Source organism: Carlito syrichta, unplaced genomic scaffold (assembly GCF_000164805.1).
Source record: "Carlito syrichta isolate Samal-C Ts95f unplaced genomic scaffold, Tarsius_syrichta-2.0.1 Scaffold310741, whole genome shotgun sequence".
Taxonomy (NCBI): domain Eukaryota; kingdom Metazoa; phylum Chordata; class Mammalia; order Primates; family Tarsiidae; genus Carlito; species Carlito syrichta.
The window spans coordinates 383,310-406,852 of NW_007254837.1; the positions used below are offsets into that span (position 1 = coordinate 383,310).

At 36.8% G+C, this 23,543-nt stretch overlaps 1 pseudogene; it reads left to right on the forward strand.

Moving 5' to 3' along the window:
• The first annotated feature begins 13,168 nt into the window (after positions 1–13,168).
• Positions 13,169–14,168, forward strand: LOC103270908 (annotated as a pseudogene).
• Positions 14,169–23,543: the final 9,375 nt, after the last annotated feature.

Here is a 23,543-nt window from a genome sequence, read left to right on the forward strand (position 1 = left end):
ATTCCACTTGTCTGTGATACTCAGTCAAAATCATAGAGGACTAAAGTAAAACGGTTGCTTCTAAAAGCTGGAGAGAATGCAGAATAATTGTATAATGTGTATATAATTTTGGTTTTGCAAGATGAAAAGAGTTGTATGATTGAATGATCGTGACTGTTGTACAACCACATGAATGTGTTTAGCACCCTTAAATTTTACACTTAAACTTTTAAGATAGTAAATTTTATGTATGTATTTTATCACAATAAAAAGGAACAAAAAGCACATGGAATTTTTATAAATGCACACCTGCCTAAGTGTTTCTATGTGTTTCATTTTTTTCTTAAACGCCTATGTAATTTTAACATTTAATGTAGTTATGTATTTATATTTATGTCTTCTTCACAGATGTGTAAATTTCTTCTGGTCAAATCTTAAGCATTATTTCAGTTGGATAGAATTAATTGAATGTCACAAAGTTAAAGATTTTTAAAATGCTAACAATAAGGGAGTGAATTATTATAGATAATTTAAAAAGATTTTTTAAGAAGATAGTAAAGTTATGACTAACTGCAAGAAAAAATGTATATAAAATAATTAACAATTGAGTGAGGTATACATTTAAAAACCTTTTCCAAATGCCCATTAAATGTTAAAATATTTCCAGGAAATGGATGAGATATATAGGGATGCCTTCGAAGATATTTTCAAAGGAATATTTATGTCATCTATCTAAATAATCCTATGTACTGGCCGTGAAAGAGAATATTGACTCGTGGAAGCATGTACATTTTGTAATTGCATCTTTCCGGAATTTTACAAGAAGTGAAATTATGGATATTTCTATAACAGCCATAAAGCAACTTTTAAAAGACATACAAATTATATTTATTAGAATTTTGCATTGAATATCTTTCAAATCTAAAGACTATGTATAGTTTGTGGAAGAGTTTTGTAGCAAACTATCACCAGAAGATTCCTCAGGGACCCCGGATTGAGCTGGCCTTTAAATATGGAAAGAAAACCGCCACACTGATTCATCTAGGTCAGTGCATCTTAAGATAATAGTCAAATGAATCACCTAGGGATCTTGTTAAAATGCAGCCTCTGATCCAGTAGGTCTGGTGCAGGGTCTGAGATTCTTCATTTGTAACAGGTTCTACAGACTGCATTTTGAGTAGCAAGGGTTAACTGTGAAAGAAATTAGGCACGAGTAAGGAGGCGACAGACACTGGGGATATTGCTCATGCTGCCAGAGCAATAGCTGGAGAAAGCTATATTCGTTATGGATAGGATAGGACGCTAAAACTAAGAGTTGTTCTGAATGAAAGCCATTAGAATTGGAGAGTATATATCCTGTGGGACTAGCTGTTGATAGGACGACTGCCAAGACAAGTTATCACTGCTGAAAGAAGCATCTACAAGGAATACAGGAGATACTGTTAATGGGAACTGACAGTGAATCCCACAGACAGCATGCCTACTAAAGAAACCTGATTGTATGAAGATAGCAATCTGAATCACCAACACACTTTGACTTCTTTTGCACATAGTTCTCAGGGTAGCATGGTGATTTTTCAGTGTGCTAAATTATGAAAAAAAATAACATTTTCCTATCATTAGACATACTTAGATTAATTCAGTCCTACAAATATGATTTTAACAAGAGGATATGGACCAAATAAAAGTATTACTTATTATTTTACTAAAATCCTAAATGATCATTAAAATAACTGACAATCTTTTTTAAAAACATGTATCTAAATTGAATAAGAATTTTATACTCCTGATTTTAGCATCTGACAGCTCCCTCCAGGGTGCAAATCCCTCTTTGCACTGAACGTTTATTAGTATTCTTGGTTCTTTCCCATGAAGTGTCAATGCTTCAAGTGATTTTGCACCACCACAAATTCTCCCACGCATTTCTACACACTGTGAGTGGCCACTGACATGCATTGCAAACCTTTTTCCAGTTAATATAAAATACCTATGGAGTTTAGGGTATTTTAATTTGTAAACGCCCTCATATTTATTGAGCACCTACATTGTTCTAGACATTGTGTGAATGTCTTAAAACAATGGTTTCCGAATTCAGTCTTTTGTGTTTAAATCATGGATGAACAACTGTTTGAACTGGGCAATTGCATTATCTTTTATTTACTCAATTTTAAAATCCTCAAAATGTGGAGTAAAAATACCTCATATTATTATTTTTGCTTATTAGTTTTAAATTATTTTATTTTTACAGAAAAGTTACAAAGTTAGTAAAGAGAATTCATGTACCTTTCATCTAGCCTCTCCTAATGTGAGCAACTTAGATATGATACATGTAGCAAAATTAAATTAGTATAACTAATATCCATTGAGTGTTACCACTGTTTCCACTAATGCTTTTTTTTTCTGTTTCAGGATATAAATCAACATGCCATACTGTAGTTGTGTCTTTTTTGTCTTCTCCAATTTTTGACTGAATCTCACATTTTGTTTGTTGATTTTTGTCTTTTAATGACTTGATTCATTTTATTAGTACTGGTCAGTTATTTTGGAAAACTGTCTCTTAATTTGGACTTCTCTGAAGTTTTCTCATGATAATATTGAGGTTATGTTTTTTGTTTTGATTTATTCATTTATGATTGAGGGTGAGAATGTAAGAATACTTCCAGAAGTGTTCCCTTTTCAGTGTATTGTATTAGGACTTTATTATTGGTGATGTTGCTTACAGTTTTGTTTGTTATTTCTCTCCATTATAAAGTTACTATTTTCATCCTTGTGCAATTAATAAATATCTTGAGGGAGGGACTTTGAGACTACTCAAATATCTTGTTTCTCCTCACACTTCTATTCACTCGTTAGCATCCATCAGTGGATTTTGCTGGGAACAATGATTACCTTGGTGATTGCCTAATGATAACTTTTGCATTTCCCTCATGCTTTCTTCATTTACTAATTAACAGTATTCTGTAGAAATAATTATTTATTTACATATTCTATTATTTATTGAAATTGTGATAAATTAATTGGCATTTATTTCATGAGTTATATACAATCTGATACTAATTATTATATATAAAGGTCATTATTTATTTATCGCTAAAATTCTGTCTTATTTGGCCATTGTAATCTCTATCAGGTTGACTCCTGTATCCTTTAGATATTTCCTCACTTTTTAATGAGTACTCCCTTAATTTCCAGGCTCATCTTGCATTTTCCTTGCCCTAGCTCTGGATCAACCACTTCTCCAAGAAATCTTGTTGCTGTGGTTTGCATGTTTTAAATTGGAGAATGGTACTTAGAAACAAAGATCTCAGTATTGTGTGCTCATTGTTACTGGGGTGCCATCTCTCCTAGGTACTTTCATCAGACAGAACTAGGAGATATATGTATAGCTATTACTCCACACAGATAACAACTGTACTTATTTCCATATATACGTGTTCACACTGATACCTTGAGTTCCAATCTACCAGAACAAGGTTTCTTCTAACTTTCCCTTTTCTTTAACTTCTTTCTTCACTATTGAGATACTTAGCATGCGTTATCTACAAAGCATTCACTTATTGGTGTAATTCTAATATACACAGTGTTTCAGAAACACCTACACATTCCCTTGTGAGAAACATCATTACTAACTAGACAATCAAACTAGAGTTTGATACTTACAGGATTTGTTTTCTTTAGCATCATAATATCCTGTCAAAATACTGCTTCCCAAAGTTAAGGATCTTAGTTCATTTCTTCCCCAAATTTCTAAAAGCGGTTATAGTTTTCATTTGCAATGCAGCTAGTTTCAATTGTTACTATTTGTATTCAAATTTATATTCTCCACACATTGTGGTTGATTTTAATTATTCATTTATTTTTTGAGTAGGTGAGCTGTTACTATAGTTCTAAAGGTCAAATCTATACAAACACATAAAATCAGAAAAATGTGACTCCTTTTTCATTCATCTTCCTGTTCTTCCTTCCCTTCTATCCTTTTTATATATTATCACCCCCTAACAGGTAGCCAGTCTTTACTACATATATTTTTCAGATACTTACTTTACCTGTATATCTTCTTTGTTGTAATCTATGATGATAATTTAGTTGTATCTTCTAGTCTGGGCTTGTATTATCATTCTTCTGATTCTGTTTTTTTTTAAAATATCAGTTATGAGCAATTATTATTTGGTACCAAATTTTTTAAAAAAAGGTAACATTCTCAAGCATGGGTGAAAATGTAAACTGCAAGGAGAAATGGTCTGCTTTTTAGTTTAATATTTCCATTCAATAACACTACCCTGATGTGTGACTGGATTTCATTGTTAACAATAGATTGCTGACATATTGAACCTTTTCTATTCTAAAATCACTGAACCTGTCATAAAATAAATATCCAGCAGAAGTAAACATAGGGTAGAAAAATAAACATAAGAAAGTTAAATTTCCTATAGTTTATTTTTATTTTCACCAGTCTTCAAAGAGTTTACTTTTAGTAGAAAATAGATAGTCTAGTTTATAAATTTCAGAATGTTTTAAAGGAGACTCTGCTTTTAATATGTATGGTGAGATGGATAATTCTCTAACTATAAAATTGCTAACTAGTTTTGACCTTGGGGACCACTTAAAACGAGTACCCTCTGCTCTCCTGGTGGGCTTGGAGCACAGCAGCTGTATTTTGCACAGCACATTGAATCATAATGGGCCATGTGCTGTTATGAATATTCATAAAGCTACCATATTCTGCCTTCCCCAAGATGAGTTCAGTGGATGTTGCTAGAGGGATTTGAAATATCACTTTTGTAGTATCCTTGAAAAGAATACACACATCAGGAAAAATAGAGCGAGAGACCAGGTAATTCTGTCCTTAGTGTGCACTTCAGAGCTCTCCTCCAAACGATTCTGCCCTGTAGCAATGGCACAGAAATCCATCATAATGACAGAGATGAGAGGTTTAAACTTTCTGAGAATCTTAAAATAGGTTAAATTAAAAGCTAAGTGGTCACTGTGGTATGGTTTTACTGATTGGCACACTTCCTCATACATTAAAAAAAAACCCCAAAACTGGTCTGATTCTATAAAATAGCAGTGGTCACTGGAGGTTGTGAGTTCCAGATGAAACATTTAACTAAAACTATGACTGTTTTAAAATTATCACTAAAGAAACTGGAACATTCTTGAAAAGGCAGTTGAATATATTTCAACACAGATATTTCTCTAACATTTTCAACTTAATTCAATAACACTCATTAATCTCCTGATCCTTTAGGTCATACTATGTTGACTATAAAGTGAATTTCTACATTGCATTTTCTTAATTCCCCTGTGGAAATTAAAATCAAACAGGTTTATGCACACCCCAGTACTTGCATGCTTAGGAATTTATAGGAGTGCTTTGGTAGAGAGAATCCTGACAATTGGTTTTGAAGTGTATTATACTCACTGACAGAGAATTAGATTGTTAGTAAACCTCCTTGTTGGGGATTTGGGGTCTGTGTAGCTTGACTTCATCACAGAACCATAGCCTTATGGTGTACTCACAGTGACACCTCTGTCTACAAGGGTTGGAAGATTCTTGCTTCCTTTCTGCTTTAACGTTGTGAATGTTCAATATGCAGTTTTATTTCCATTTTCACCGTTTTTTTTCTTTATTCTCTAAAGGAATAGAAAATCTGAATCATATTATATTGCATTATATATGTACCATCACATACTTTACAAAAATGTACTATATTATATACTTCACATTGTATTATCTGCTTTTGTACATAATGCTGTTCACTTTGATAAATACATTTTCAAGACAAATCTAATAGTATTTCATTTCAGTTTTATTTCTGAGACCTTCCACTCCATCAGGCACCTTGTGTTCAAAACTGAAAGAGCAGAAGTGATCTCAATTTAAGACTAGAAAATGATCAAAATTGACATCTGGTCAAATGTAGAAATGGCAGAAAAAAAATTTACTTTCATGCATGAGGAGTAGCTTTCTGGGTGAAAACCCAAACCAATTCTATTTGTAGGGCTATGAACAACCCTTCTTATGAGAGTGATTCATACTATGGAAGGACACTGGAAAGGAAGGAGGAGATATAGTAAAATGAACTGACAGATATAAAGCCTGAGTATATTCAGCTAGGAATAGTGATTCGGAGGACATGCTGGTGACTACAGGCATGGTTTCACCAAAAAAAGAAAAAAAAAATCCTTCTTATTTTCGGACGCAAATCATCTGGCTCTAGAAAGCCGTGTCCTATAGCAATGATATTGTACATCACTCATAATGTATTCTTTGAGATTAAGTTGGGCAAGTAAATAGTTGTAAAGTGGGAAATATTGTCCAAGTCTGTGTGTGGACTCAATGTTTTGTTTAGAAATAGAAGTTCATTACTATGACCTAACATGGAATTTGCTTAAATGGTAGTCATCAGACCCCTAAGTCCTGTTTAATGTGGTAGAGTTAGTAAGATTCTCGGTGTAGCACTCTTCCCTGAAAGACTTGCTTTTTTGGGGCTACAGGGACCTGTTGGCAGGACTTACTTTGCATCTTGTGAAGAGTCAAGGAGGCACTATGAAAAATGTCCACTCACTTATATCTGTTCGTCTGGAATATAACTTGTGTTCATTTGCATGGCAAACAAAATCAATCTTGAATAAAAACAGAGTGGTCATTGTTATTAATTATTGAACCCAAGATGAACTATTTTGGTCTAGCTTAGTGTAAGAGGAGAGATATATTCTAATCAGTAAGATCCAGCTCTGTCCATTTAAATTCCAAGCACGTATTTAGTCATATAGGGAGGAGGTGGAGGCCAAAAGACTGACAGGACACAGGTGGAGCAGAGGAGAGTATGCTGTCTACCTTTACATAAACTGAGATCTCAAGCTTGGGGGGATCACCTAAAAGACACTGAAAAAAATTCTAAAAATACCTATGAACTGAGGAAATTTGAATTGCTGCTGTTGTGGCTGTGGTTGTGTTTGGGTTGTTAACTCATTTATATGAACAGCCTATATACCTGGGTGTAATTATGAAGTTAGGTTTTCCCAAATATGATTTTTGTTATTAGACTCAACAATTCTCATAAACAAATATAATATCAGTATTCTATTCATATAATTGTGCTCTCAGTTCTGCAAAGTCAAGACTCATAGTCTAATTTTTTTTAGATAGATTATGCAATAATGGATGGCTAGGATTATCTAAATAATGGAAGAGGTCCAGTGTGACAACTTATTCCAGAAGAAATTAGCACCTGTAAATAACTGTAATTAAACTATTCTCTTGATATCAGAAAAAATGTCTGGTATGCAGTCTTTTCTGATGATTTCTTAATATGTATCCTCCTTTTAGCCAGTACCAGTAGCCACATGCAAGATGTACTTGTCACCAGAATATAGTGACCCTTAAATCTGCACTTTAATAGCAAGAACATCTGGAGTCCTGTGCTTTCCTTGTTGACATCTTCTTAGCATCTGTATTTCATCTCCTGTCTACTGTTGAGACTGTTACTAGTCCCATAGAGATACTAATTTTTATTTGGAATGTACATTTTTGTTATTTTTAAGCTTCCTCTTCTTTTTCATTTTTTCACCTCATTTGCAGACTATTCTAAAAAGGAAATTCACCTGTATGAATGTGCATATGCTTTGGCACTTGGAACTTGAGATGGTACAAGTTAGTACCAGCACATATTCCATATGTTGTGTAAGATGATGTACATATGTTGTGTAAGATGATGTTGCTTGACTGAACTTTCTATTATGCCCTACCAAAAAGATGACTGTAAATAATTAAGAAGATCAAACAGTACTAAGCCATTCACTGTGTGCACTTCAAAGCATTACCACATGCAGTCTTCACCTTCACCAACTAATTGTCATCTTTGAAATACTTTTTCTAGTTTTTCTAATGACTTTCATTGAGGATCACGCAAATAAATAAATAGTGAATCTATGTGTTTAGGCTATAGGCAGTTTAAAGCTTACCTAACAGATGTAATCCTGATTGCTTTCCAAAGTTGTAGTGGTTTTGAGGGTGTCTGCTTACAACTCCTTAATTACAAACTTGCTTTTCTTAGAAAATCAGCTCATTTCATTACTAGTGGTTCAATTTTCTCCTAAATATTTACCTTAGTATATTAATACATCACTGTATCTGGGATTCCATTTACATGTTTAGAAAAATTAAGTTTAATTTTTTACCAAGGTAACATTAAAATGACTAAAAATTTGTATTTTTGATCTCACAATTTTAAAAACAGGCATTAAGCATTATGGAAAGCTCAACAACTTTAGCAACAAGGAATCTTGGTTTGGCTGATAGCTTCTTCACTGGAAAAATGTGTGTACTAAAATCAGTAGAACATCTTAACCTCAGCTTTTGCTTCTTGAGACCAGTTTCGTGATTGTAGGTCTAGTGATTTGCATAATGTTTGGCCTGTTGTGGAGAGTTGATACTCTATATCCTAAAGCGAGTTCATTTCTTATAAAAATATATATTTCCTGGGCAATGTAATATTTCTTGGAAAACTGTCAAAATAAATTATGTATATTTTCTATTTTTGTCTTTAATTACTTTCCCAAATCTAAAGCTTGTGCCTGTAATTAAATCTTTTGTAAAATAATTACATTGAAATTAGTTTTACATTTTAATTCATTTGGGGTAATAAACATAAAGATTGATTTGTTGTAATCTTCTTGTTACCTTTTCAAATACTTCTACTTATGCTTTAAAAAAAAATAATGATCCATGTATGTATTGGTCTTGACAATAAATTTGTCTGACACTTTATACCAGTGTATAGGATGACTCAATTGCCATGTGAGTCAGCACAATGCAAATGAAAAAACTGGAGTTTTTTGGTTTTTTTTTTTTTGAGTTGGAGTCTCACTCTGTCGCCCAGACTGGAGTGCAGTGGCCTCTCCTGGCCACCACAGCCTCGACCTGCTGGGCTCCGGCGATCCTTCCGCCTCAGCCTTCCGAGTAGCCGGAACTACAGGCATGTGCTACCACGCCCGGCTGATTTTTTGACTTATGGTAGAGATGAGGTCTCGCTGCCCAGGCGGGTCTCGAACCCACAGGCCCAGGAGATCCACTCACCTCAACCTCCCAAAGGCGCAGGATTACAGGCTGAGCCACCGAGCCCGGCAAAAACTGGAGCTTTTTCCTCACCAAATTATGTCCAATATAAATCTTAGATAAAGGATTTTTAAATGCTTGTAAATTAATAACAAAGTGGATACAGAAAAAAGTTAAACATTTTATATCATAGCGAAATGCATTTCTAAATCGACGTAGCATTATTATCAAAAAGATACTTCCCGAATATTGTTTCAGAGTTTATCATTGCGGTTGAAGTAAAATAAAATATAGAAATGAATCTCCAAATTCTATGCTTAATTTGAAAATTAAAGAATTGCAATTAGGAGCTAAAACACAAACCGGTGAGGTCAGTGATAGGTCCATGGGACCCAGAGAAATTTGGGGGTTTATTAGAAAAGGAAATGCTGCATATTGTACTGAAAGAAAACTCATTGGCCCTAGAGAAGGTTTTGCGAGCTGATAAGCCCTGATTGGTGAGAGACAGCAGTAGGTAAAACTAGTCTTCAAGTCACAGTATGCTGTTTCAGCAGCTACTAGGTAAAACTGATCTTAGAATTACATTGGTTGTTTCAGCAGATGGGCTTGCTGAAAATTACATTCTTGGAGCTGGTGTTTTGTGTCCAAGCACTTTTTTCCCATGACTCATTGACTCTATTACCAAATACAAAAATCAACACTTCCATACTTGAAGCTTTATTATAAGGCTACAATAACTAAAACAGTCTGGTATTGGTACAAGAACAGGCATATAGACCAATAGAACAGGATAGAGATTCCAGAAGCAAAACCTCGATCTCTTTTTTTTTTTTTTTTGAGTTGGAGTCTCACTCGGTCGCCCAGACTGGAGTGCAGTGGCCACTCCCAGCCACCGCAGCCTCGACCTGCTGGGCTCCTGGTGATCCTTCCGCCTCAGCCTTCAGAGTAGCCGGAATTACAGGCGCCCACTACCTCGCCCGGCTGATTTTTTGATTTATTGTAGAGATGAGGTCTCACTGCCCAGGCGGGTCTCGAAACCGCGGGCTCAGGCAATCCACTCACCTCAGCCTCCCAAAGGTGCGGGATGACAGGCTGAGCCACCGAGCCCGGTTTCCCTCAATCTCTTAATCGACTCAGCTTTGATTAAACCTCCACCAATAACCACTGGAGAGAAAAGCTATTCAGTAAATGATGCTGGGAAAACTGGTTGACCACATGCAGAAAAAAATTGAAACAGGACCCCTATGTATCACTCTACATACTAAACACTAAATGGATCAATGGCCTAACTGTAAAGCCTCAAACTATAAGAACCTTAGAAAATGCAAGAGATAATCTTATGAAAAGTGGAATAGGTAGCTCCATCTGGTCGACCGAGGGAGAGGAGAGGGGAGGGGAGGGGAGGGGAGGAGACACTGATCAAAAACTCCAAATGCCCATGCCATAAGAGATAAGATAGACCAGTGGGACCTCATCAAACTGAAAAGCTTCTGTAAAGTGAAAGAAACCATCAAGAGATCAGGGAGACAACCCACAGAATGGGAAAAAAATATTTGCCAACTATATAGCTGACAAAGGCCTAACATCCAGTATCTATACAGAACTCAGTGTGCCAAAAAGAAAAATCTCAAAGTCCTGTTAAAATAAGAGCAGAAGTTATGAATAGACACTTCTCAAAAGAAGACATGTGAACAGCCAACAGATACATGAAAAATACTCAGTCTCACTAATCTTCAAAGAAATGCAAATTAAAACCACACTGAGATACCACCTAACTCCGGTCAGGGTGGCCATTATCAATTACTCAAAAAATAACAGATGCTGGAGAGGATGTGGCAAAAAGGGAACACTTCTACACTGTTGGTGGGAGTGTAAACTAGTATAGCCTCTGTGAAAAACAGTGTGACGATTCCTAAAAGATCTAAAAATCAACCTTCCAATGACCCTTCAATCCATCTTCTGGGAATATACCTAGAGAAACACAAATCATTCTATAAAAAAGATACCTGCACATACATGTTTACTGAAGTATTATTCACAATAGCAAAAACATGGACTCAACCATGCTGCCCATTGAAAGTGGACTGGATTAAAAAAAAAGTGGTACATATACATGATGGAATATTACGCAACCATAAAGAAAAACAAAATTATGGACTTCACCTCAACTTAGATGGATTTAGAGTCTGTAATACTCAGTTAGCTATCAGAAAAACAAAGAACTGAGTACCACTCAAAAGCAGACCTTAAACATTTTTCATAATACAATAAGAAAGGGATTGGCAGTAGTGGGACACTGCCAGGGGAGGGAGGGGTACACAACATCAATAAGGCTACCTTATCTCAAACCAAGTGAAGTGGGGACCAAAGGGAGGCCCGAACTTTACCTATACCATGACCACTTGTATACCTAATCCAGAATTGTATCCCACATCTTTACAAATAAACAAAATAAAATATTTTTCCTCCAAATAATATATTTTTTAAAAGATGACTATACAAAATATCATCAACAATATACCAAATTTATTTTGTAAAGTGCTTTTAAACCAAGAGTCTAATCCTAAGGATATTCAGCTAAAGAAATCAAAATACTGTGAGGGAACTGGGTGAGACCTGTTGTACTCATTAAGTAGTATTTTGTGACCGAGTGGAAATGAAGCAGAAAGTGACAATTCTATAAAAGGACCGATTCATATCATTTGAAGAAAAAGTTTTGTTAGGACTATTGCAGAAGTTACTTACTAGGTGAATTTTTTAAAAATCAAAATGTCAGCTACTGTCAAAAAAAAAAAAATGGCTGGGGCCAGAGTTTCATTATGATATAGAGTCCTATTTCAACAATGTTGGGAAAAGCTGTCTACAAAATGAACTCAGCAATCTGTAGTTCAAATGTCTCTGATATGGCATCTAGCAGTCTGGTGAATTCTCTGTTCAACATTAAGCAGGAGACTTGACTTTTGAGACTGATGTCAAGTTGTGTAGCTTCAGGTTATGGGTTTTAGAAAAGAACAATTTTTGTTCTTAGTAATTCCATGAAACAAGACTGGATTGGAGAAATCTAGAAAAAATTAGGATCCAGTTCGGTCTATAGGTAAATATTTCTATTTTTGTTCATAAAAGTACATTTTACTAAATTGCTGTAAAACTAGATCATTCAAGAGAGAAACTTTCTTTACCTTTGGAAAACAAAACCTTTAAATGAAGAATAAAAAATTAAAAGTCACAAACTAATTTATCAGTTTTTTAATCTCATGTAATTGATTTTTTAAAATTTTTATTGACAGTTTTTTATACTCTGAGTTTCTTTATTATAAAAATGTATATTTAGTCCATTGATCTTGGTTATTAGAAACTTGTGTTTAAGATTAATTTTTAGAGTCATGCTAATGAAACTGATTATAGAAAACTTTAGAGAAGAATCATCACATCATCATTCTAAATATTTAGAATGACCATGGTTAAAATCTGATGAAAAGCCGGGCTCGGTGGCTCAGCCTGTAATCCCGCGCCTTTGGGAGGCTGAGGTGAGTGAATTGCCTGAGCCCGCGGGTTCGAGACCCGCCTGGGCAGCGAGACCTCATCTCTACAATAAATCAAAAAAAATCAGCCGGGCGTGGTAGCGCATGCCGGTAATTCTGGCTACTCGGAAGGCTGAAGTGGAAGGATTGCTGGAGCCCAGGAGGTGAGGCTACTGTGGCCGGAAGCGGCCACTGCACTCCAGTCTGGGCGACAGAGTGAGACTCCAACTCAAAAAAAAAAAAAAAAAAAAAAAAAATCTGATGAAAATCAGCAGTTAACAATAAAATTTAGCTATTTATATTGTATACAGCATTTTAAGGTAATCAGAATCATGACTGATAGCATCACACTAGAACCAACAGACCCTTAAATATTTTTGTAATCTGTAAAATATTTACTTCAATAAACATTTATTGGTAAACATAAATATAAATAATATTTAGTATCATTATTTGACAGTCGTTTTTATACAAGCTAATATGTCAAATAAGCCTAACGAGAGATACCTCTTTGGGGGAGTCCCAGAGACGCAAATAGAAATCCCAGTGTCGATTTTAGATGAAAAAGACTTCAATTAGAATTTAATTTGGGGGAGAAGAGAGGAGAATGGAGGCAGAAGGTTGGACTTGGCGCCGGGGCTGGGGCCTGTGGTGCCTGGGAAGGCCTGGGCTCTACACCTCTACTTCTTCGGTTGCTGGGCAGGGTGGCTGGCAGATATAACCGATGGCAGCAGCGAGCACCTCAAACGAGAGCATTCACTCCTCAAGCCCTACCAAGGGGTGGTTTCCGACTCCACGCTCTTCTGGGAATTCCAGGACAGCACTATGCTTACGAGCCTGTAAAAGACAAGTGCAGCAAAGAGGCCTCCATTTGGAACCGCCAGCCTTGCTTTCTCAAGAACTGGGAGACGCACGTGCACTTCAAAGTCCACAGCGCCGACAAGAAGAACCCCCATGGGATGGCATCGCCTTGTGGCACACACCGGACCGCCTCATGCCAGGGCCAGTGTTTGGAAGCAAAGACACCTTTCACTGCTTAGCCATCTTCCTGGGCACATACCCCAACGACTTGCTCCCCGACGTCTCGGTGGTGGTGAGCAGTGGCTCCTTGTCTTACGACCACAGCAAGGACAGGCGCTGGCTCGAGCTGGGGGGCTGCACGGCTGACTTCTGCAACCGAGATCATGACACCTTCCTGGCTGTGCGCTGCTCCCGGGGCCGGCTGACAGTGATGACTGCCCTGGAGGATCGGAATGAGCGGAAGGATTGCATGGACATCACGGGCGTGCACCTGCCCACCGGCTACTCTTCGGAGCCTCGGCTGGCCCTGGCGATCTATCTGGCAATCATGACATCATCTCCATGAAGCTGTTCCAGCTGATGGTGGAGCACACGCCGGATGAGGAAACCATTGACTGGACCACGATCGAGCCCCGCGTCAATTTCCTCAAGTCACCCAAAGATAGCGTGGACGACCCCATGGGCCCCTGACGAGGTGGCGGGTGTTCCTGATGCTGCTGTGTGTGCTCCTGGGCATCACCGTCTTCGCGGTGGTGGGCACCCTGGTGTTCCGGAAGCGGCAGGAGAGGAACAAGCGCTTCTACTGAGCGGCTGTGGCCGAGAGGACCCTGCCCTGGGCCCCGGAACCAACGGGGACATTTTTTCCCCCCACCCGGCTTGTAAAAGAGCAACAAGACGACCTTGTTTCTTAACCTTTGTAAAGAAATGATTACTGTATTTTCATACATGTTGCTTCTGCCCAGCAGGGACAGGCGGCAGGGCTGGGACTGAGGTCTGGCACTGGAGACGGAGGGGCGCTCGGGCCAGTGGCTGGGAGCAGGGTCTGTGCTGGGAGCCCACCGGGTCCTAGTCCTGCGGGAACCTGTCGAACACTGGAGGGCTCCCGCCACGCAGGTGGACTCTGGAGACACGGAGCAGCGTGTGTGGCAACCAATGAGGCTCACACCAGGAAAGCTGAGCCTTCCTGTTCAGCCTGTGCCTCTTCTCGAGGCAGGTGCTTGAGCAGGGCAGGAGCCTCGGCGTGGGTGAGTGTGATCATTTGCTAAATATAGTGAGATAACCAAAAACATAAAAATAAAAAAGAATTTAATTTTGGGGAAGTCATCAAAGACGTAACGCATTTAATTAGAGAAGAATGATTTATTATTGATCAATTACAGTCATTTATTTAACCAGAGTAATATTTGGAAATACTTCAAAATCAAATAAAAACATTTGCATAGTTGAGTGAAAAAAAAAAGAAGAAAGAAAGAAAGAAAGAAAGAAAGAAAGAAAGAAAGAAAGAAAGAAAGAAAGAATTAGACCTGCATTAAGGATGAGTTACTTTTTTCCGAATACTTGAAACCCTGGTAAAGGCATCCCAAACCACAAAAAGCTGTTTTGAAACAAATGGTGTCTCTTTTGTAGTCTGGTTACGTAAAAGTTAAAATAAACACACAAATCTCTTGTCGTCTTTTGATGAGAAGGCTTTTTGAATAAACTGAAAGTTGAACCGCTCATGAAATGGTACTTGAATTCAATTAGACACTGGAAGAGTGTCTGTCTGAGGTTATGAGTGTACACCATTTTATAGATGAATAATGTACACAAAAAATTTAGTACCTTGAGCAGGGGAATATATGGCTTTTAGAAAAAATAAAGACATTGAAATTGCCTGGTTACACAGAATGATTTAAATGCATCATGAAAAGCTAGGAGAACAGAATCAAATTATAATGAAAAAAACAGTGTTCTCATAGATCTTTAAGAAAAATATTATCAGTGACTGGTCACAATAGCAGTATCACAAGTGGGGAAAAGAAGCTAGAGATACTGACAAAAAAGTTGAGGGAGAAACTCACCACTTTAGTTAAAAAGATGAAAGAACAGAAGGCATTGATGATAAACTGCAAATTATGTGTAGTAAAATCTGTAAAAAGCTGAACCCTTGAGATATGAATCTGAAAAACTTTAAGAGGAAAACTCTGCCTCCAGAAATAAAATTATCACTTTAAAAGAAGAAAACGACACTTTTAACTTGAAATTAGGTATAAACTAAAACAGAAAAAAGCTGTAGTTTAGAAGATGGTTGAAAATAGAAAGGAAAAAAAAAATGGATTCCAGAATTAAAATTAAAACTACCTGCCATTTATTTTATTTTATTTTTTTTACCAAGAGCAGATTAAATTTTTAAAGAAAATATTTTCATCTTAAACATAAAAGATTCAACTTTGGTCCAGTAACAGTACCCCTGACATCAATGCTTAATTTTTATGTAAAATTTATACAATATTTAATCACTCCTAGCCAATGCAGTCACATCTAAAACTCTCTTTGCAAAGCCGGGCTCGGTGGCTCAGCCTGTCATCCCGCGCCTTTGGGAGGCTGAGGTGAGTGGATTGCCTGAGCCCATGGGTTCGAGACCCGCCTGGGCAGCGAGACCTCATCTCTACAATAAAATAAAAAAATCAGCCGGGCGTGGTAGCGCATGCCTGTAATTCCGGCTACTTGGAAGGCTGAGGTGGAAGGATCGCTGGAGCCCAGCGGGTCGAGGATGCGGTGGCAGGGAGCGGCCACTGCACTCCAGTCTGGACGACAGAGTGAGACTCCAACTCAAAAAAACACACACACACAAAAAAAACAACTCTCTTTGCAAGGCCCATCTTTCATAAACTCTATAATTTAATGGTTGTTCATATATCTGTATATATGTAATGTATATATATGAACAATCAACCATTAGTCTTTTACTTTAGGACCAAAATTTACTTTTTAACAATTGTACCCAGGTTACCTATGAAAACAAATATTATATAAGGCTAGGGTTATTATTTAAGTTATCTTTATGCTAAAGAAAACCCCTAAAAGTAGCATATTAGTGTTCAATATCCAGGAAACAATGAACACTGCAATGTAGTCTAGTATGTACATTTGGTTTTAATAAAACCATAATAACTCATTTTTATAAACTTACAAGATATAATAAATATAACCCTGTCTGGTGAACAAACCTGGGCCAAAAAATAAAAAAAGTGTGCTAACAATTTTTAAGACATGTTCACTTTTGTTTTATCACCAAACTTGCAATCAACTTAGCTGTCAAATATTTGTTTGTCATATAAAATTAAAAGATTGAGTTAATTACTATACTTTTGACAAAGTATTTTTATTGAAGCACTTAATTTTTATCAAGTCAAATAATTAGAAGTCTTTTATATATTGTGGATGAAAACTATCATATACATATAACATAAATATAAATTATTAAAAACATAAACACATGCAAAGAAAAACAAAGACCTTGCAATTTTCATTAAAAATGTATTCATTTGATCTACAAGGAACTCAAACGTGCTGAAAAGAAAAAAACAAACAACTCCATTATAAAATGGGCAAAAGATATGAACAGACACTTCACAAAGGAAGACAACCGAGCAGCCAACAGACACATGAAGAAATGTTCAACCTCACTAATCATCAGGGAGATGCAAATCAAAACCACACTGAGATACCACCTAACTCCAGTCAGAATGGCAATTATCAATAACTCAAAAAATAACAGTTGCTGGAGAGGGTGTGGCAAGAAGGGAACACTTCTACACTATTGGTGGGAGTGTAAACTAGTGCAACCTCTGTAGAAAGCAGTGTGGCGATTCCTAAAATCTCTAAATATCAACCTCCCATATGACCCCGCGATCACCCTACTGGGAATATACCCCGAAAAACTCAAATCACTCAAACAAAAAGATACCTGCACACGAATGTTTATCGCAGCACTGTTCACAATAGCAAGAACCTGGAACCAACCATGCTGTCCATCAAAAGAGGACTGGATTAAAAAAATGTAGTACATATACATGGTGGAATACTATGCAGCCATAAAAAAGAACAAAATCATGAATTTTGCAGCAACCTGGATGGAACTAGAGTCAATAATAATGAGTGATCTCTCACAGAAACAAAGATCTGAGTATCACATATTCTCAATCATATAGTGGACCTTGAACATCCACCATAATACTATAAAAAGTAAAAGACTGACAGTGGTGGGAAACTATGGGGGGGAGGGGAAGGGAGGTGGCATTAGCGGTAGTCAATATCTGTCTGGGAACGGGGAGACACCCCTTATCAACAAGGGTGCCTGAACGAAGCATATTTGTATACCTAACCCTAAACTGTACCCCACAATATCAAAATTAAAAATATTGATAAAAATAAATAAATAAAAATAAGAAAATAAAAAATAAGTAATTTGCACCCCCCCAAAATTTATTCATTTGTAAAACATAGTAATATATATTTACTGGTTCATAATACAGATTCAGTATTATTATATTTATGACAAAAATGCAATAAGATCAAACTGTATTTATTTATTTATGCCCTAATATATAATCTTATGAAGATTGCTAACCAAATTTTAAGTCAGTTAAAATTTTAAGTCAGTTATTGTTGAATAGTTGTAGACTTTTATGCATTCAAAAGAAGCAATATAGAGACAATCTCTGTACCCTCTACCCAGTCTCCTCCAAAGACATCTTTCAAAGCTATAAATATTGACATTAATACAATTAAAATAAATAATATTTTCATCACAATGATGATCTTTTATGCTGCTATTTTATAGCTATAACTACTTCTCTTATACCCACACTCCCTCCTTAAGAGCTAATGTTTTTCTCCACGTCTATAATTTTAACACTTCAGAATAGTTATATAACAAGAATCATATAGTAGGTAACTTTTGGGCTTGGCATTTTTCACTCAGTATAATTCTCTGGATATTCATCCAGAGAATTCAATTCATTCACTGTGTGTATCTTAGTTTTTTTTTTATTTTTTTTCCCTTCTTCTTCTTCTTTGTACTAATGAGTAGTATAGATGAATCACAGTTTCTTAAACCACTTACCCATTGAAAGAGATCTGGTTTGTTCATAGTTTTTGCTATTATGAATAAAACTGTTATAAACATTGAGGAAACAATTTGTGTGTGAAGGTAAGTTTTTATTTCTCTGGGATAAAAATTCAAGAATGCAATTACTAGGTTGAATAATAATTACATGTTTCATTTTATAAAAAATGATAAACCAATTTTCCAGAGTAGCTTAACTGTTTGCATTCTAAAGGTAATATATGAGTGGTTGATTTTCTCCCCACTTTCACTAGCATTTAATAATTTTTATGTTCAATATTTTTTGTGTAGCCTAAGTATAAAATAATATCTCATTGTGGTTTTAATTTGAATAATGATTAATTATGTTAATCACCCCTCATGTGTTTTCTTATGTAAGCATTTTCTTCAGTGAGGTGTCTGGTCATGCGTTTTGCACATTTTCTAATATTAAGTTGGTGAGTTTGGGAGTTCTTTATATATACTATAAACTAATCCATTTGGGAGATATATGTTTTGTAATGGTAAAATCCAGCCTCTGACTTTTCTTTTTATCCTCTTAACAGGATCTTTCACAGAACAAACGTTTTTAAATTTAAAAAAATTCTGAATATTTATTTGTGAATATCTAAATATCAGAATTCATTTGATTCCTAAATGTGATTTCAGAATCTTTTAATATTTTTAGTTTTCTTTTATAACATCATATATTAATAAGAAAAAGGTTAAGCTGTGTCACCATCTTCATTCCCACCATTATCCTGGAGAAAGGATCCAACTCCCTTTAACCTGTATCTTCATTTTCACTGAAGAAGCTGGTGCTGCCTTATCAAAGCACATGGGCATTAAAGACTAGTAAAGGTGGAAAAAAAATAGATCTGAGACCTTTTTTTTAGCCTTTCCTGAGCCTGAGGAGGAGGTGAGAAACCAGGTAGCAGAGATAGATAACATTTCCTTATTTTTAGAGATAGTGTCTTGCTGTGTCATCCAGGCTGGAGTGCAGTGGTGCAATCATAGTCCACTGCAGCCTCAACCTCCTGAGCTCAAGCAATCCTCCTGCCTCAGTCTCCTGAGTAGCTGAGACTACAGGTGTGCATCACCATGCCTGGCTAATTTTTTTAATTTATTATTTGTAGAGATGGGAATCTCCCTATAATGCCCAGGCTGGTCTTCAGCTTTTGGCCTCAAGTTGTCCTCCTGCCTTAGCCTTCCAAATTGCTGGGATTATAGGCATAAGCCACCACACCTGACTAGAGGTTATATCTTTTTTTTTTTTTTAAGTGTCTAGTAGGTTTGCTAAACTGATCTTTTAAAAAAAAATTTTTTTTAAAGATGTGAGGAACAATTCAGAACTAGGTATACAAGTGGTCCATCACACAGGTAAAATTTGGGCCTTTCTTTGGTCCCCACTTTACTTGGTTTGAGATCAGTTACTCTTGTTGATGTATGCACCCCTCCTTCCCTTAGCAGTGTCCTGCTCCTGCCATTCCCTTTCTTATAGCATTATGGTAAGTGTTCAGGTTCTGCTTATGAATGAGAACATGTGGTACTTAGTTCTTTTTCCAGTGATATATCACTGAGTATGATAGACTCTAAATATATCCAAGTTGATGCAATGTCCATAATTTTGTTCTTCTTTAAGGCTGCATAATATTTCATCATGTATATGACCACAGTTTTTTAATCCAGTCCAGATTTGATGGTTAGCATGGTTGGTTCCATGTTTTTGCTGTTGTGAATAGTGCTGCAATATACATGCATGTGCAGGTATATTTTTTTTGTAGAGTGATTTAAGTTCCTGTGGGTATATTCTCAGATGGGGAATTGCTGAGTCATATGGAAGGTCAATTTTTCATTCTTTTACGAATCACCACCATGTTTTCCATAGAGGCTGAACTAGTTTGCATCCCCTTCAAAAGTGTAGAAGTGTTCCCTTTCCTCTGCATTGTCACCAGCATCTGTTGCTTTCTGTTTTATTAATGATGACCATTCTGACTGGAGTTAGGTGGCATCTTAATGTAGTTTTGATTTGCATTTCTCTGATGATTAGTGAGGTTGAGCATTTTTTCCAAGTGTATGTCTTCTTTTGAGAAGTGTCTATTCATGTCTTTTGCTAACTTTTTTTTTTTTTTGAGTTGGAGTCTCACTCTGTCACCCAGACTGGAGTGCATTGGCCACTCCTGGCCACTGCAGCTTCCACCTGCTGGGCTCTGGTGATCCTTCTGCCTCAGCCTTCCAAGTGGTGGGAACTACAGGTGCGCGCTACCATACCCGGCTAATTTTTGATTTACTGTAAAGATGAGGTCTGGTGGGGGGAGGGGCGAGGAGAGTGGGGTTGTTCTGGAACTCCAGGGCAAGCAATTCACTCACCTCAGCCTCCCAAAGCGCTGGGATTATAGGATGAGTCACTGAGCCCAACTTTTGCTAACTTTTTAATGGGGCTGTTTGTTTTTTTCCTTTCAGCACGTTTGAGTTTCTTATAAATCCTGGATGTTAAGCCATTGTCAGATATGCAGTAGGCAAATATTTTTTCCCATCTGTGAGCTGTCTCCCTACTCTCTTGATGATTTCTTTTGCATTGCAGAAACTTTTCAGTTTGATAAGGTCCCTGGTGTCAGTCTTCTCTCTTATGGCATGGGCTTTTGGGGTTTTCATCAGTAATTGGTTGCCTATTGTAGATTTCATAAGGGTGTCTCCTGCATTTTCTAAGATTCTTAACAGTTGAGGTTTTAAGTTTAGTTCTTTAATCCATTTGGAGTTGATTTCTGTGTATAGTAGTAGATAGGGGTCCCGTTTCAATCTTCTGCATGTGGTCAGTCAGTTTTCCCAGCACCATTTACTGAATAGGTTCTCCTCTCCCCAGTGGTTGTTGGTGGAGGCTTTGTCAAAGATGAGTTGGTTGAGAAATTGAGGTTTTACTTCTGGAATCTCTATTCTGTTCCGTTGGTCTATATGCCTATTCTTGTACAAATACCAAACTGTTTTGATTATTTTAGCCTTACAATAAAGCTTAAAGTCTGGAAGTGAGATACCTCCCACTTTATTTTGCTAAGGATTGTTTTGGCTATTCGTGGTTGTTTATGTTTCTGTATTATTGTTTCCAGGTCTGAGAAGAATGATGTTGATAATTCAGTGGTTATTGCGTTGAATCTGTGGATGGCCTTTGATAGGATGGACATCTTAACAATATTGATTCTTCCAATCCATGAGCACAGAATATTTTTCCATTTATTTGTGTCGTCTTTGACTTCTTTGAGTGATATCTTGTAGTTTGCGTTGTAAAGATATTTATAGCCAGACTCGGTGGCTCACCCTGTAATCCCGCGCTTTGAGAGGCTAAGGTGAGTGGATTGTCTGAGCCTGCAGGTTTGCCTGGGCAACTTGGCAAGATCTCTTCTCTACAATAAATCAAAAAATTAGCTGGGCGTGGTAGCACGCGCCTGTAGTTGCAGCTACTTGGAAGACTGAGGCAGAAGGATCACCGGAGCCCAGCAGGTCGAGGCTGCGGTGGCCGGGAGCAACCTCTGCACTCTAGTCTGGGTGACAGAGTGAGAATCCAACTCAAAAAAAAAAAGATATTTTATGTCTCTGATTAAAGATATTTCATTTGTTTTCTTGTGGCTATTGTGAATGGGATTGTGCTTTTTATTTGGTTCTTTGCCTGTTTGTTTTTGGTGTATAAGAATATGACTGTCTTTTGCATATTTATTTTGTACCCTGAGACTTTGCCAAGGTTCTTTAACAGTGCAGGGAGGTTTTTGCCAGATTCTTTTGGATTTTCAAGGATAGGATCATATCGTCAGCAAAAAGGGATAACTTGACTTCTTTTCCTATATGGATACCCCTGATTTCTTTCTTTCTCCCTGATTGCTCTAGCTAGAACTTCTAACACTATGTTGAACAGGAGGGGTGAGAAGTGGGTAACCTTGTCTGGTTCTGGTTTTCCAATATCTTTCAATTTAGTAATATGTTGGCTGTGGTTTATTGTAGATGGCTCTTACTATTTTGAGGTAGGTTCCCTCTATGCGTAGGTGTTTGGGGGTTTTTATCAAGAAGGGATGCTGGATATTACTGAAAACTTTTTCCACATCTAATGATATAATCATATGGTTCTTATTTGTATATCTGTTGATGTATTTAATTGCATTTATGGTCTTGTGGATGTTGAACCAGCCCTGCATGCCAGGGATAAAGCCTACTTGGTCATGGTGGATGATTTTTGAGATATGTTGTTAGATTTGATTTGCTAGATTCTTGTTGAGTACTTTTGTATCCATATTCATCAGGGATATTGACCTGTACTTCTCTTTCTTAGTTGGATCTTTACCTGGTTTGGGTATCAGTGCGATAGTAGCTTCATAAAATGATTTGGGGAGTGTTCCGTCTTTCTTGCTTGCCTGTAATACGCTCAGTATTATTGATATTAGCTCTTCCTTGTATGTTTTGTAGAATTCTGCTGGAAAGCCATCTGGTCTAGGGCTTTTTTTTTTTGTAGGAAGTTTTCTTATGACAGAGTCAATTTCCTATGTTGTTATTGGTCTATTTAGGATTTTAATTTCTTTGTTTCAACATTGGGAGGTTGTGTTATGTCAGAAAAGTCTCCATTTCATTTAGGTTATCGAGTTTGTTTCCATACAGGTGAGCATACTAATCTCTAATAACCATTTGCATTTCTTTGGAGTCAGTTGTGACTTAATCTTTTGCATTTCTGATTGTGTTTATTTGAGCTTTTTCTCTTTATTCTTGGCCATTCTGGCTAGAGGTCTATCAATCTTGTGTATCCTTTCAAAGAACCAGCTTTTTGTTTTTTTCATTTTTCTATGGTATTTTTATCTTATGTGTCTCATATTTGGGCTTTTACTTTGGTGATCTGGATTCTTCCTCTGAAGTTAGTTTTTGGTGTTCTTGTCTTTCAGCTCTCTTAGGTGGTTTGTTAGGCTGTTAACTTGTTCTTTATTTTCTTGATGTGTGCTTATAGAGATATAAATTCTCTTCTCAGTACTCCTTTCATGGCATCCCAGAGATTTTGGTAAGATGTTTCTTTGTTCTCACTTGTTTCTAGGAATCTTTTAATTTCTGTGTTGACCCAGGA